Source organism: Nuphar pumila, chromosome 15, assembly GCF_984573655.1.
Source record: "Nuphar pumila chromosome 15, dmNupPumi1.hap1.1, whole genome shotgun sequence".
Classification (NCBI taxonomy): Eukaryota; Viridiplantae; Streptophyta; class Magnoliopsida; order Nymphaeales; family Nymphaeaceae; genus Nuphar; species Nuphar pumila.
Genome location: NC_143263.1, coordinates 19,780,821 through 19,797,850, shown reverse-complemented (window position 1 = coordinate 19,797,850; position 17,030 = coordinate 19,780,821). Strand labels below are relative to the sequence as shown.

The 17,030-nt window shown below is 35.5% G+C and overlaps 1 protein-coding gene across 1 annotated transcript in view; it reads right to left on the bottom strand.

Moving 5' to 3' along the window:
* LOC149814727 (uncharacterized) overlaps nucleotides 1-16,674 on the bottom strand; it is a 109,655-nt gene extending 92,981 nt beyond the window's left edge. Inside the window, exon 1 of the mRNA XM_089988489.1 lies at nucleotides 16,155-16,674. The gene's annotated coding sequence lies outside the window, so the exon portion shown is untranslated. The remainder of the gene's footprint in view (nucleotides 1-16,154) is intronic.
* Between the last annotated feature and the right edge of the window lie 356 nt (nucleotides 16,675-17,030).

Here is a 17,030-nt window from a genome sequence, read left to right as displayed (position 1 = left end):
ATCAATGCAAAGTTAAGGCTGGAAGATGGAACACTTCTCGAGAATCTTACTCCCTACCGTCAACTTGTTGGGTCTCTGACATACTTATCCATCAATCGGCCAGACATAGCTCATGCAGTTCACTCCGTCAGTCAGTTTCAACATGCACCTACAACTGTGCACATGAGTGCAGTCTTAAGAATAGTCAGATATATTAAAGACACCATAACTAAGGGAGTTTTTCTTTCTTCTTCATCATCTCTTGATTTAATTGCTTATACTGATGCTGATTGGGGAGGAAATCCCAATGATAGAGTCTCAACTATTGGTTTTTGTGTTTTCTTAGGTGACTCTATGATTTCTTGGAGATGCAAGAAGCAGCACAAAGTGTCATTGTCCTCAACAGAAGCGGAGTATCGTGCAATGGCCACTACAACCATGGAGCATGTGTGGCTTAGAAGTCTCCTCAGTGATATGGGCATAATCATCTCAACTCCTTCGAAGATGTATTGTGATAATAAGAGTGCTATTTATATTGCAAGCAATCACACCTTCCATAAGCGTACTAAACACATAGAGATGGACTACCACTATGTTCGAGATGAATACCTAAAATGAACCATAGCACTGCCCTACGTCACATCCGAGTACCAGTTGGCGGACTTCTTCACTAAAGCCCTTGTTGCTCCTCGTTTCATGTTTCTTCTCAACAAGCTTTCGGTTGTATCCCCGTAAAGCTTGAGGGAGGGTGTTAAAATACATGTAATCAATATATTTATATATATATATAATTATATATATATATATATTTATCCACCTACCCGATAAGGGGTATTTCTGTAAACTCGCCCAATAGGGGCATTGTAGTCTTTTTCCCTTTTCTTCTTTTTTCTTTTCTTTTTCACTTATTTCTTTTTTTGTTTTATTTTTGTCTTTTTTGTGCATTAAATGCACACCCGTTGGGAGCCCAACGACACCTTGTTGGGACTCCCAATGGTGCCTCTCTCTCTCTTTTCTCTAACTCTCTCTCACTCCTCTCTTCCCTATAAATAAGTGGGGTCCCCCCCTTTGTAACGTGTGGCTTCTTCAAGCCTCTTTGTTCCTTTATAAGATTTTATGCTTTCAAGCCATTATTGGCTTTTGTGTGTATCCTCTTTTGGACTTGTTCTTTGCTTTCTATGTGTGAATGTCCATTGTAGGACATATATTTCTTTTCCGCATATTTCATTACATAGCTTAGAGAAGGATGTGGGTAAGCTGGACCATATTTGTGTTCATCAACAACGAGATGGGTCTTTTCTTCCCCATCGGAAGGGGTATAAGATAAGGAGAACCCTTATCCTCGTTATAGTTGGAAACAACCTATCGTGAGTTAAATGCTTTACTTAGAACAACCACCGACGCAGGTTTTCTTAAGGGGCTTGTCATACCAGGCATCCCACCACTAACTCATTCTTTTCACAGATGACCTCATCTTCTAAGAGGCGCACGTGTTAGGGCCCTCCCTAGGGTGGCACAAGCAGGTTCAGCCCGGATAGCGGGTTCAGCTGGTAAAGAATATAAAGGCAAAAAAAAAGCCTTCAGTAGGAACTAGAGGGGGATATTTGGGTAGTTTAGGGTCATATGGGTTAGTCATGTTAGGTGACCCATTTAGTTTAGGGATGGTGCTTATATACCCGCATGTAATGAGTTTTCTCTATCAAACATTATCAGAATTCAGCCTCTTGGGTGTTAGGAGTCTCTCTCTCTCTCTCTCTCTCTCTCTATACCCATCACTTGGGGCCATTAACCCTTCTTCCCCAAGCTACCCATTGAATCGATAGCCGCCTTTTCTAAGAGTGTTATCACAGTGACACCCAATTAAGGAGATATCTCTACATAACAAATCGCGAGATATTTACCACATGTACATACATATATACAAAATAATCCAAGTAATGATACAATACATCCAATTTTGCGTTTTAGCATTAGAACTTCAACAGATTTAGCATTGTTTATCATTTTGTTGTGTCTAAGATTTAAACTATCATGTAAAATAAGGAATCTTTATCGCAAGTTACACCTTGTTCTGAAAAAATAGTGATTGGGGGCTTTGTTGAAAATAACTAATAAAAAACCAAAAGCGTGGACTCACAATAAAGAGTTTCTCCATGATGTCTAGGCTGTATATCAATGAAAATAGAAGCAAACTATTATTGTCCAATGTGGATAACAGCTCCAATCATAGGTCAAGCATTTCGGGCATAAGCATTCAGGTATGCAACTCACCAAAAGGGGTTTAGAGGCATAAGTATGGGGAGTGAATCCTCGACAGATTGAACCAAAAAAAGAGGAAAGGGAGGTACCTCTCATTACCGACTAGGATTATATGCTCATTAAACACATGATGAATAGCACACTAATTTTCCTTATACTTCTTTTCAAAGTCCCTCAAAAAATTGAAAAAAAAAGATAAGAAACTAACTGTGGGCTTTCTCTAGAGTAGACTAGATGAAGAGAAGAAGATGCACCAAGTTAATTGGGATTTGATCTCTTTGATGAGAGACAGAGGAGGCTTCGGTTTTAGAAGACTACAAATTGAAGTTAGCCTTTTATATCAAATGATGGCTGAGATTGTGTACCAAAACAAACTCTCAAGCTTATTAATCAGACATGAATAAGAGGTTGTGAAACACCCCCTCATGTGGGATTATCATGTAGTGTGGGGAAACCTCAAGGATTTTGAAAGCTTAGAGTGAAGGCTTCTAGGAGCCTATTTTGGGGTGTGACCAGTGTCACCGATATCAACAATATTTTGAAAATATTGCAATAAAATCGGCAAAATCAAGTAAGTCGATAATATCGGTAAAATATCACCAGATATGAAAATATCACAATAATATAGCGATTTTATCGTGATATGTTCGCAAATTTTTTAAAAAATTCCCTATTTGTATATTTTAAGCCATTTTTTAAATTTTTTGTTTCTTTTATATTTTAAATACTTTCCAAACTTATTTTATTATATTTTCCAAGAAAAATTGATACAAAACATATTGTTTTATTATCTTTCTTATTATTTTATATATTTTTTAATTTTTTAAAACTCCCGAGAATTTTCCAAGAAAAAACAGTTGTTGAAAATCTCTCCAAGAAAAACCATCACCGAGAAATTACCTTGAATGGCATAGGTGACTATAGGCTGTCTGCAGGTCTTAAATAAACCTGAAGAATATGATCATTTATAGAACATTCTTACAACTCTAGCTAATAAGTAAACTTTCACTGAAATCACCAGTATAGGATGAAGACAATTGTGATATGATTACAATGCAATGTTGTGGAAAGCATTGAGGCATCGTGAAGCGCTCTACCAAAAACTAAAACGAGGCATAAGCTTCTAGACATAAAACGTAAGCCTCAAAAAAATTGAAAACTTAAAAAAACTTTAAAAAAATATCTAAAACACAAATAATTAAAAGAAATGCTTTATTGATGAAGCAACAAACAATAAGAAATAAAAAATCTTAAATAAATACCAAAAAATATGAGATTAACATGTAAAAGTAACATTAATATGAGAATACAATTCATTTAATGCAAATGCCAAAAGACATGCAATTTCATCTAATAATAACCTAAAAACGGATATGCAATTTCATCTAATAAGAACTGATATGCAATTTCATCTAATAAGAACTTAAAAACAAAAGGAATTCAACGTTCCAATTAAAACTGCAATCATTGTTTACATGCATACATGTTTCACAACAACACAAGTAATGTGAATAGGAAGAGATAAAATACAAATGCAAAACAAGAAACTGACACAATTTCATCTAATAAGAACTTTAAATAAAAAAGAATTCAACATTTGAAGTAAAACTGCAAAAAAGAATTCAACGTTAGAGGGAGAGCCATAGAGAAAGAGGGAGACAGCAAGAGACAAGACAGAGAGAGGGAGGGCGAGAGAGAGGGAGACATACATACCGATGATGATTTTCTTCTTCTTCTTCATCTTTCGGAGGAGAGAGAGAGACGAGAGGGAGGACGAGAGACGAGAGGGGGAGTGCCCTAATGAATCGGCCCTCCCCTATTTTGGGTCAAATGAGGGCTTTGACCCCTATTTGACATGAAGCCAGTAAGGTGCACCTCACCATGAGACGTGCGCCTCATAGGCTATTGCGCTTTTTAGTGTGTCTCAAGGGCCAAAGGGCCTTCGCTTTGTGACGATGCATGCTTTTTGCGCCTTGAGGCATGCTTTTAACAACATTGTTGCAATGTCTTCCATTAGATCAAACTGATAACTCCAAGAAGGATAAGATGCTTGACTTCCTTGTCGATATCCTCATCGAAGTATCTTGTGAGAAACTCTATAAATTCTTGTTATTTCTATCAAAATTCTCACTCTAAAATAATAAAAATGATTAATGAGCTACATGCTCAGTAAACAATTAATTACAACTTCAATAAATAGGTTTTTGAGTTTCCAAAAATGGTAGTTGAAAAGACATTTACAAAAAGATAACAAAATAGATCTTAAATCACTTTTGAAATTTCATTTGAACAATGAAATTGGCTTTCCAAAATGTGGTACATATACAAAACAATAAAACATATTTTAAAACATTTTGTAAATCGTTTTGCAAATTCATGAAACTTGCTTTCAAATGCTGGCAAATACGCAACTTAATCAAATTTTTAGAAAATAGTTTCTTTTAGATCCAATTCACATTCCCATTGAAGATCTGAAGGACTAGGATTCTAAAATGTATCCATTGGTAGTTTTGGGTTCCTCTACACATTTTGCGGCCCTAAACCAGTTCTGGCCCCCTCGACCATTAAACAATATAGCTACTCGATTATAGCATGTTTGTAAATGTTCTCACTGAGGATCTAAAAGGCCGATAAATCTCAATTCTATTAAGGCCGATAAAACCTCACCTTACTTCAAATGGGCCGATAACAATACCGGTGGTGGATTTACCACCCATCGGATATTTGATCGGGCTAAAGATCTCATACCTCTTTCGGAAACTCTAATGGGACGACCACTAGTGGGGGACTCCACATTTCCCATAGACTACGTCAAAGAAACACTTGATTTCCCAAGGTTAAGTCAACTAGAACGATAACAAACCAAACGGCTAATTACCCATTTTTAATAGGGTCCCGCACCTCGATAAGGTTATCGGAGGTCAATATACCATTCATTCTGCAATCAACTTGCATTTATGTGAATGAACATTTAATTTCAAATACTTAAATTCTAGAATAAAATATTTTGAAATCATTTAAAATAGAACTTTCATTTAATTTTCAATAAAATCCTATTTTCTGAGTAACACAGTTTTCAATCAACTCAAATAAGATAAAACTAAAATGATACTTAAAACCATAATTAAATACATAAAACTTATAGTTAATTACTTCTTTTAAAACAATTTTGAAAACTCAATGATTTTTCAAAAACAATCTAGAAATTTAGTTTGGCTTGAGGGAGGTTGTTAAATCATATTTAATAAAAATCAAACTTCGTGATTTTTAGAGAAATCAATAATTTTTAGAAAAATAAAAAAGATATTATCAATCATTTGGTTTATGGGATTTACTTTCAAATTACGTAAGGAGAAAATTTAACTTTTCAATATTCAAAACTAAAACTATAATTCAATAAATTCAATTACTGACAATAACTAATTTAGCAAAACTATAATCATCATTATTAGGAAAACTAATTCAAGAAAATCTAGATCTAATCACAAAAAGGTATAACTAATTGTTTCTTAATTGGTTTTAACTATAGCGCATTGTTAAGAGTATCAGTCGGGACCAAATTAAGACCATATCATAAAATATCATAATTTTTTAATTAAAAAATCCAAAAATTCAAAAAAATAAGAAAATCAGATAAAATAGCAAAAATTCTAAAAAAAATCATAACACATGAAACAATGATGAATTGCACAAAATAAAACCATAAAATCACATATGACGCATTTATGTTTTTATGAGCCACATAAAACATCATTAAACATCAACTAATATAGAATCATAGATAATATTGCATGCATATCTCACAAGAACAATGCAAAATATTAAATATCTTGCAATTAAGAACATGACACAAGACTCATACTTTCATACTACATAAACAAAAACAAAAACAAAATAACCAAGTTTATGAACAATTAAGTGTTAAATAACCAAGTTTTTTTAAAACATATTATATAAAACCTCAAGAATGTCCCAAAATTTTCTATCAATTCTTTACATGATGCCCTATAATTTGATGCATTATCAGTAATAAATTGCACAATATTTTGAGGTGCAACCTCTTGCACAACCAGATAAAAAATTATGAGCAATACATATGTTGTCGTGAGTATATCAGACAGATCAATTGACTTCAAAAACATAGTCCCTTTGTACACACATCTGCCATGATGCTACCTCCAGTTTATCTCCATGACTGCCTCATCTCATCACAGTATGCCTTCACTTCTTCACATTAGTATCTAAAACTTTTTCTCTCAAAACATGACATGAAGGCATCTTGTATCCAGGCCCAATACTGGTTATGGCATTTGTCATAACCTGAAAATGAAAGAAATTTGTCTCATTGAAAGGAATGCAGTCATCAAAGAACCATCTCCCAACAACATTTGCTTGCTCGACCAAATGTTGAGGAGTCATAGCAATACGAATGTCGGGTTGCACCCCAAGGGCAGTCTTAAGAGGGAAAAAGCTTCTCATAGAGCCTGCAGCTCTACCTTCTCTAGAAGAACTCTTTTTTCTCCTCATCTTCTTTTTACACTCATGGTGGCACTACTACATCAACCACACATTTCTCCTTCGTTATAGAACTTTCTACTTCTGATCCTATGCTAGGGGTTATAGGATCAGAAGTAGAGAGCTCATCTTTCATCATACGCATCCTCTCAGGGCTTTGCATACCCCATTTTTGTCTTTTTCCTCTCAGACCATCAAGTAATTGTTGGCATTGTCATTTCAAGGCATCCAACAATTTTCTTAACATGCATGCGGCAACATTAAGATGTCATGGCTAAATGATGCTTTAACCAAAAGATACCACCCAAAAATGTATTTTGTCAATAGTTGCACTTGATTTTTAATCTGTTTTCACTCATTACTTGAGTGCCTCATTGTCATGCCGGATCCTCTGATGTCATATTCCAAAAAAAAAACTCAATAAGAAACAAAGAATAAGGATTTTTTACCTTAACCCACTTCCTTGAATGGAAAAATGGTAGAAATGCGCTCTTACTTGAAAAAATTACAAACGCCCTCTCCTTAGCGTATGAATTGACTCCCAAATTGCTCTTATGGCTCCTAAGGAGCGTGGGTTTCCTTCTAATGGCCTCTAGAAAAACGAAGAAGTCGGCCCTCAAAAAGTATTTAAAACCCAAAATAAAAAAAGACAACTTTCAACTTTTTTAAAGTACGTTGATACACACTCGTATACACCTTGTATCATAAGATACGGGTCGATACAGGAGTGTACCGTATGATACACCAAATACGGGTACGATACACACTCATATCGCGATACTAGTGTGTATCGTATCGCAAAAACCAAAAGCAATGATATGTATAGTACGATACTTACAACACTGGTAATAACATTCAGTCAAGCTAGGTATAAGACGTTTATTCTTGCAACTCATGCATGATGACTCCTAATTAGTTGAAGTGTCAACTTGTTATTTAGCATCACATGTATCTTGACAACTAGCTAATTAAGGTGTGAACTTGTTATCTTGCTTCACATATATGTTGACACCCAACTGGTTGAGGTCTCAACCTTGTTACCTTGCTTAACATGCATGTTGACACCACCTTAATTAAGGTGCCAACATGTTATCTTGCATCACATGCATGTGCCATGTGGACATCCAACTAGTTCAGGTGTCAACTTATTATCTTGCATCACATACATATTGACACCTAATTAGTTGAAGTGTAAGCTTATTATCTTGCATCATATCTATGTTGGCACCCATTTAGCTGAGGTGATATAAATATTTTTAGATTTATTGACATTAAAAAATTGATATTATATCTTTTTTTTCTCTTTATAGTCATCCCCCACAATACTTAAAAAAACAATGACCTTGTTTTGACTTTTACAAAAACTAGTGAAATTAAAGGAAGTATATTACATCACAAAGAAATTCAGTCCTCAATCAAGATATTTTGCTCTCGATTTCTCTTCATATACTTAAGTGGCTTATTCTGTTGATTCATATTTCCATAAGCCTTTTACTATTCATACCACCTTCGATCTCAAAATCCGCTCTTTCTGCTCTATTGCTCGAACATGTTGCTCCACTATATATCAAATCATTTATAATCTAGATTGGCTCATAATTTACAATATGTGATAACCCTGACTCATATTTCCTTAGCATCAACACATGGAACACATTATGGATATTTGATAGATCAAAAAGAAAGGCAATTTTATGTGCAACCTCTCTCACACTTTCTAGAACCTCAAATGGTCCAATAAATTTTGAACCCAGATTTCCTTTTCAAATCTCATGATTCCTTTAGAGGGAGTGATGAGTGGTTGGGTCTTAAGGTTAGGTTTTAGAGGACTTAGGTGGACTCGGTTAAGTCAAAGTCAAATTCAAGTAACAGGGTAGTCCGGGTTTTGATAGATTTCGGTAGAAAATTCACTACACCCAAACGGCACCACAAAAAATTCTTAAATTTGAGGGAAAGGTTCTGGACATCTAGGACTAGGTCTAGGTAAAATTTCAGGGTCAAAGGCTTAGTATTTTCGGAGAATTGGCTCGAGCAACTGGCAGGTCAGGTTAGGGTTTCTACAGGCTAGACTGGGTTTGGTTAAAACAGACTCGATTTGGAAAATTAATATCTCTACACCAATGCATTAATAAATCAAGATTTTTGGAGGGATTAAACTAGATATCCTAAGGGTGAGTCCAAAATTCAGACTCAAACTCCTTACAAATTGGGATTGGTGATTTTTCTAATTCTGACTAAAAATAGGGTTCATCAGATTTTTAGTTTTGGGCAGATTTGGGATTGGGGCTTCTAAACCCGGTTTGGGGGTTAAGGCAAGGCCTAGGATGACTTATAGGTTGTGGTATGCTACAGTTTTGGTTCAACTGGGAAAGAACAAGGTTCCACGGTTTGGGCTTGAGAAGGTCGAGACCGTCGTTGGTTTGATGTTGACTGCACCAGTTCGGGTGAGCCTTGGTTGCAGCCTTGGTTCACTAGGAAGAATATACCCACTATGGATCAATCTGTCCAAAGAGAGAAGGGATTAGCCCTTAGAGAGAGAGAGAGAGAGACGAGCGCAAGGGATAGGGAATCGCAAGAGAGAGAGAGGCGATTTTGAGAGGAATCAATTTCAAGTTCTTTCATAACTTATCTACAAAATGAGGCCTTATATATAGGCCTAGCTAGGGCTCTTAAAGCCTTCACAAGTTACAATAAGAATTCAATAAGAAAAACCTATTTTTAGTTAACACCTAGATAGCATAGGCTAACCTTGGGTAAGCCTACTTGGAGCAACCCTAAAAATAGAGTCAACCTCTAAAATTAGGTCTAGCCCTTGGACTTCCTCATGACCATATTTAGAGGGATCCTTCAAGAGGGCTACATGAGTTCTATGATCTCCATAATCAGGTTGGGGCGCCCAAGGGGTGGGTCGCACTAATCCTTGACCTCCAGAAACAGGAAGGGGCGACCCATAAGTGGGTCCCACTGTGTCTTCAATGTTGGGCTGATGAGGTGGCGCCCCTGGGGTGGGTCCCACAACTTCCAGTAAATGGAGCTTGGATCTTGGAGCTTGATCAGCTACACTAGGGTCTGCATTGAGTTCCTGGACCACTAGATTCAGATCTTCTTTAGATAGGGAGATGCTTTAAACAATACATGGTTCCTAATTTGAAACCCAATGCTCTTTATGTGACAATCATCATAACTCTTTCCTTGGCTTGGGCAATGCATAAATTATCACTAATTAATTTTATCTTTTATGCTGTTTATTAAACTAGCTTTAGTTCCATGAGCTTTCTTTCTCTTGACCTACATTTTTTTCAACATAATGCTTCATATGAGGCCATCTAATGTTAAATTAAACGTTGGTAAACAATCATATAAATTTCCTTCAAGCTCTTTCTAAATTCCACAAGTGCTTAAATTGCATTGCCACCATTTGTAGTCCTTGTCAGACCAATAATGAAATCTATGGCCAAGTTCTCCCATTTTCACTCAAGAATGGACAAGTGTTGCATTAAGCCATTGGGATTCTAGTGTTCCACCTTAGCTTGTTGACATGTCAAACACTAGGATTCAAAGCAATTTCTTTTTTCATGTTCTACCCGTACTTGCTTTATAAGTTTTGTACATCATAGTAGTGCATGTGCGAAATAGAATATTGATTTCAATGGGATTTTTCTAATATTTTTTATTTTTACTTGTTTCATTTGGAACACAAAACCAATTCTTGTATGTCAAGATACCATCTCCTGAATATCCAAGTCTGGTTTCAATTATTTTCAACTTCATCCTTCTAAAAGTTTCAATGGAGGAACATCTTTCCATGCATCTCCAATTTTTGGATGAATATTGGTTGGACTTTCAAACTCATTACGTATGAAACGCTGCCTCAATATTTTTTTCCAACTCAATGCATTTGCAATTATGCTGGCTTTACATGGATGATGGTGCATTATAGAATTGTACCTTTAAAAGTTCCATCTATCACATTTGTCATGTTCAACTCTTTTTTTTATTAAATTGAATAACTTTAGACTCTTTTGATCAAGATATCTAAATTTTCTCTCCATAAAGATCGTGTCTCTAAATTTTCAAGGCAAAACCATTGATGTCAATCCTAGGTCATGTGTTGGATAGTTTCATTCATAATCCTTCAATTGCCTTTATGCATAAGTGACTACCTTACATTTTGAACTATGATGCACCTTTGTCTTTTGCATTAAGCATCATTATCAATTCCAAATCCTTTGGTCCCAATCCAGTCAGAACAAGTGTTAGCATCAACATAGATGTGATTCAAGATAACAAGTTGATACCTCAACCAACTGGATGTCAATATACCAGTAATGCAAGATAACAAGTTGACACCTCAACCAGTTAGGTACCAACATTCATCTCATGCAAGATAATAGGTTGACACCTCAACTAGCATGTGAAGCAAGATAACAAGGTTGACTCTTCAACTAGCTGCGTGTCAATATGCATGTGAAGTAAGATAACAGGTTGAACCTCAACCAGCTATGTGGCAACATGTATGTGATGCTAAATAACAGTTGACACCTCAAGCAATTAGGTGTCATCATGTATGAGTTGCAAAAATAAAAATTGAACACGTAGCATGATCGAATGTCAAACCTTATATACAATTTTTTCTTTATTTGGCATTTTGCTATGAAAGTTAGGAGCTAAGGGGGTCGGCCAAGTATGGTTGTCAGATAAGTGATTATTTATAATTGTAGTAATTATATTTACTTAAATTAGCTTTTGTAAGCAATTATAGTATTAATAATTAAGATTAGGCTTGCCTCAAGTTAGTTCTTTGAATAATTAGTTATAGTTTCTATAGTTAAATCCAGCTAAGTAAACAATTAGTTAATACTTTTCGGTGATTAGATCTAGACTTTCTTGAATTCATTTTTTTAATAATGATGATTATGGTTTTTTGATAAATTTGTGATTATAAGTAATTGAATTTAGTGATTTATAATTTTAGTTATGAATGTTCAAAAGTTAACCTTTTCCCCTTGCATAATTTGAAAGTAAATCTCATACACTGAATAACTTATTATATTTTATTTATTTTTCTAAAATTATTGATTTTTCTAAAAAATCAAAAAGTCTTGTTTTTAGTAAATATGATTATGAACCTCCCTCAAGTTAAATTGAATTTTTACATTATTTTTTAAAAGTCAATGGTTTTTAAAAACTGTTTTAAAAGAAGTAATTAGATACAAGTTTTATGAATTCAAATATGCTTTTAATTTTCATTTTAGTTTCATCTTCTTTGAGTTAATTGAATAATGTGTTACTCGAAAAAGTGGATTTAGCGTTGAAAATCAAATGAAAGTTACTTTTCAAATGATTTCAAAATCTTTTATTCTGAAAGAATATTGTTTTTATTGAATTTAAATGTTCGTTCACATAAATGCAAGTAAACCGCTGATTAGATGATATATCAACCCTTGACAACCTTATCGGAGTACGGGTACCTTACTAAATAAGGGTAATTGACACATCTAGCTTGCTATGAGGATTATCAGCCTGATTGGCTTGGTACTAGGAAATCAATTGGCCCTTTGATGTAGTCTATGGGAATGGTAAAGTCCCCCACAAGTGATCGGCCTATTGGAGTTTCTAAAAGGGATAAGAGATCTTTGGCCCAATCGGATATCTGTTGAGTTGTGAAACTCGCCACTCTATTATTATCGGTGCATTTAAAGGAGGGATTTTATCGGTCCAAATAAATTTCAGATTTATTGGCCTTTCAGTTCTTCGACGGTAATGAGAATCATACCTAAAAGAAAGTGTTTTCTAAAAGTTTGATTAAATAAGAAGTTAAGTTTTCAACAAGATATCTTGCTTCACATGCATACTAACACCCAACTAACTGAGGTGTCAACCTAGTTATCTTGCTTCACATGCATATTGACAACGTCAACCTGTTATATTGTTTAAAACTATAATATCACATATTAAACAATTATGTATAGCATAGGGCATCGACCATTCAATATTATAGATAATATGCTATGAATGCATGCATATCTCACATGAAAATTGCAAATTATGAAATAGTATGAATATTAAACCGGGGTCCAAATCCGGTGCCAAACAACTCCTAGTTGGATCTAGGTCTAAACCCACCCACTTTTGGCAGAGGTTCAACTTCTTCACACCCCTACATATGATATATCCTATAATGTATTTCTTTTCTGAAATCTTACGACGGCAAGTTGATTGGACACTAATGGTTCCATTAAAATATTCAATTTTGCTTCCTTTTCTGTTTTAATAATACGTATGTAAATTGAACAAGTCACCTCCACAAAGCAATACATCCACTGCCCCAGATCATTTTAGTCTCTTGAATTTAGAAGAGGGGAAAAATGGAGGCTGGTATGGAAATGATGGCTTTTTCTACCATAGTGGCAGATTTGGTTGGAAAAAGTGGAGCGCTTCTCAAATACATGAGAGCAAGGTTGTAAGTATTGTATCGTTACCCGTATCAGTCGGGCCCAAAGTAACACCATATTGTATCGTATCATAAATGTATCATAAATTTTTAATAAAAAAAATTCAAATAACCAAAAAAAATAAAGAAAAATCAGAAAAAATTAGCAAAAAATCTAAAAAATCATATCACATGAAAGTTAAAACAATGATGAATTGCATAAAATACAACCATAAAATCACATAAGAAGCATTTATGACTCTATGCGCCGCATAAGACATCATCAAACATCAACTAATATAGAATCGTAGATAACATTGCATGTATATCGCACAAGAACAATGCAAATTATTGAATATCTTGCAATTAAGAACATGCCACAAGATTCATACTATAATATTAGTTAAACAAAAATATTATGGCAATAGTTGCACTCGATTTTCAATCAGTTTCCAATCATTACTTGAGTGCCCTATTGCCATGCAAGATGATTCTAATGGCCTCTAGACAAATGGAGAAGTCGGACCCTCAAAAGGTATTTAAAACCCAAAATGAAAAAAAGTAACTTTCGGTTTTTTAAAAGTGTGCGAAAGGCATATCGTACGATACGATACACTGGATATGGGTATGATACACACTCGTATCATGATACAAGTGTATAGTGTATCGCAAAACTCATAAAGTAACTATATGTATCGTACTGTATATACGATACGGTACGATACTTACAACATTGCATGAGAGGAAATATTATTACTATCCATATTTAAGATCCAATCTTTGCTTTGCGTATTTTCTAAAACAAATAGGAAAATTAAGATATGAGATGGATTGGCTCGCCTTGACTAGGAAAGCTGCCCAAATGTTATTTGACCCTTTACGGTTTTCTCTATTTTGCTTTTATACTATTTTGCAACAGTGTTTCTTGTCACTTTTTCTTCTATTAATCAAATATTCAATATCTCCTTCCAAAAAAGAGCTTGTGCTTTTATAATGTTTTGCAGCAGTGTTGCTTGTCACTCTTTTCTTCTATTAATCAAATGCTCAAACTTTCCTTCCAAAAAAGAGCTTGCTCAAATCAATGACGCAACATGGCACTTACTTAGACCCTTGCAATCAATAGCATCCCAAAGCAAAACATGGCAGAGTATAAGCATCAATGACTAATCTACATGGCAAGGCATAAACAATCAATGACTAATCTACATGGCAAAGTATAAGCAATCAATGAGTAATCTACTTTCATCTACAAAAGTAAGACAGAAGCTATGTCAAGATACTCCATTTTTACCAAGTTTTCCATCCCCTCCTCTACCAATCATATTGAAAAAACTTCACCATAATAGTTGTATCCCCGTATCCACAGTCATAGCCATGTGATGTAGGCCAGGGTAACACTTAAGAACAAGTTTCTTATTATTCTTAACATCCAACTCTTTGCATGTGGATTTTAACAATATGAGATCATAACCAAAGAAAATAGCTCATTTATATTGATTTAAAATCCAAGGAAATATTTTCCTATGCTAAGTGTTGTAATTTGGCATGTCTGGCTTATGAATTGCAGGGGGGGGAATGAGTTGATTCTAAGATAATGCATGATGAAGGAAGCAAGTAGTCTAGAATATGAAAAAATTTCTAAATGTGTTTTTCTTTGCTAAAAGACTTTAGGATACCTGATATGGAGATTTATGGAAGAGAGTTAAGGCAAGATTTGGCAACCCAAACATGACTAAGATTTTCATGGATTAATAATAAACAACAACAACACATCCCTCCTCCCTTCTTACTATTTAATAGAGTGTGCAAAGATACCAAGTTTAGCAAAAGAGAAACATAAAGTATGAAAGAAGACACACACACACACACACACACACACACACACACATAGAGTTAAATCTTACATATGGAGATAAGAAAACAACATAGGCAAAGATTATCTTAATAGATTAGCTAATTTGATAAGATTGAAGAAGGGAAGACAAAAGAGAATGATAAGATGAAGATTAAAGAACAACCAAGGACAGGATGAGAGAAGATAGCTTGAAGACTAGGTAGAAAAGTTAAGTTCCAGAAGAGAACCGAATCTAAAGCCTCTGATGAGCGTAAGCCAACAAAGGAATAATGTCAAAGAAGTGAGTGTCTGAGGATAGACAGGTACTTCTGATAACCACGCTCTATCCTAAATGGTCAGGCACTGGTCACACATTGCCTCAACACCAACAGTTCAGATGCATCCTAGGGCGCAGGAAGAGAACAAATTAGAGCATGTAATACTTGGGCCTCCCCATCCCACCACAAATACAACGCAGCATTATCTTAACAAAGTGGTACCAACCTAAATCCTCCCTTCCAAGATGTACATCAATTATTTTTCACTCCAAATCAGAAAATCATAAACCAAGTGATCGGATGCAATGGCTGCAGGGGTATCAAAAAATGGAAATTTATGTAAAAGAAAGTCCAATAAATTCATAAAGATCCAAAGTAGCAGATAGTTTCAGCACCCCACAGAGTCAGAGACCATATACCTATGATCTTCATCTTACACAAGCAATTGCTAAAAGTACCCTTTGAGAGATTATGCAAAATCAAATTCAAAAAATACATAGACTTATCCCACAAGTCAGAGACAGGATTTCCAGCACCTAAAATATTAAGAACTCTCATTTCCTTGTTTAGGAACAATTTCTATAAGTAACCACAACGAACGCAAACACCCTCCACAGAAGCAAGAGAAACAATTCAAACTGAACAAAGCACGCACTCGTAAGAACACTAAATTCTCCGTAAGCGGATATCAAAAAAGTGCAGATCGAAGAGTTCGTGAACAAAACTTATCCCAATCAACCAATGTAGTAATATTAAGCCAGAAAAATCCAAGTCCAACCGTCCCAAAACCCCAAAATTCCAACAAAAATGGACAATTTCCTTGAAACCGATGAAACGCATGCCAGATTTTCCATACCTCCGCCAGCAAACAAATCAACCGGAAGGGAAATCCCAAGAATCCTGAAAATCCGAGCACGAAGAGATCGAAAACCCTAGTTCAACAATCGCGCATCCGAAGCCAGAATCGCCGAACTCATCCGTGATCCCCGTTTCCATAACGCGCCAGAGATTCACGCCCCTCGCATCACGAATTCCGATTCGCCTCTGAGGATGAACCACGAACCAGAAAAGAGGGAAAAAAATCGAGAGTCTGCGTAGATAACGAGAAGAGATACTGAAACCTTTGCTGAGTTTCTAAGCTTCACGTGTGTTTGGAGCAACAAGAATCGAATCCACCAAAAGGAAAAGGGGCAGAGCGGTTCTAGGGTTTCGGATGAATCTGGGCCGTCGATCTCGGCAGCAACGCCGATGGTTCGACTGCCGGGATAGGGAGGTGAGCAGCAATGGCACAGCGAGAGAGAGAGAGAGGGTTGGAGTAATCGTAATCGGAGAGGCTTTGCTTTTTTATTTTGTTTGTTCGCCTTCGGGGACGGCTCGATGCGGAGATGGGTTTTTTAGGTTTATATATGATTCCAAATATGCCCTTGACTTTATTTGGAGGGACATGAATAAAACGTTAAAATCTTTTTCCTTTTCATTTATCTTGGTTGTTTAATTTTTCTATAATAACTAGGGCGGTGGAGGATTTGGTTTCGGTTCGGATCCATGTGCGCTCGTGCCCATATCCGATATTTTTAGGCCGTTAATATCACATATCCAACTGATTAACAATTACATGTCCGGGTTTAGTAAGCTACCCTTCTAGCTCAATGAGCTAAACAGTTGGATGTGGGTTGTGTTCTCATGCCCTAACTCCGTTCAATATCTGACTTTGTTTGAGAACAAAATCAGA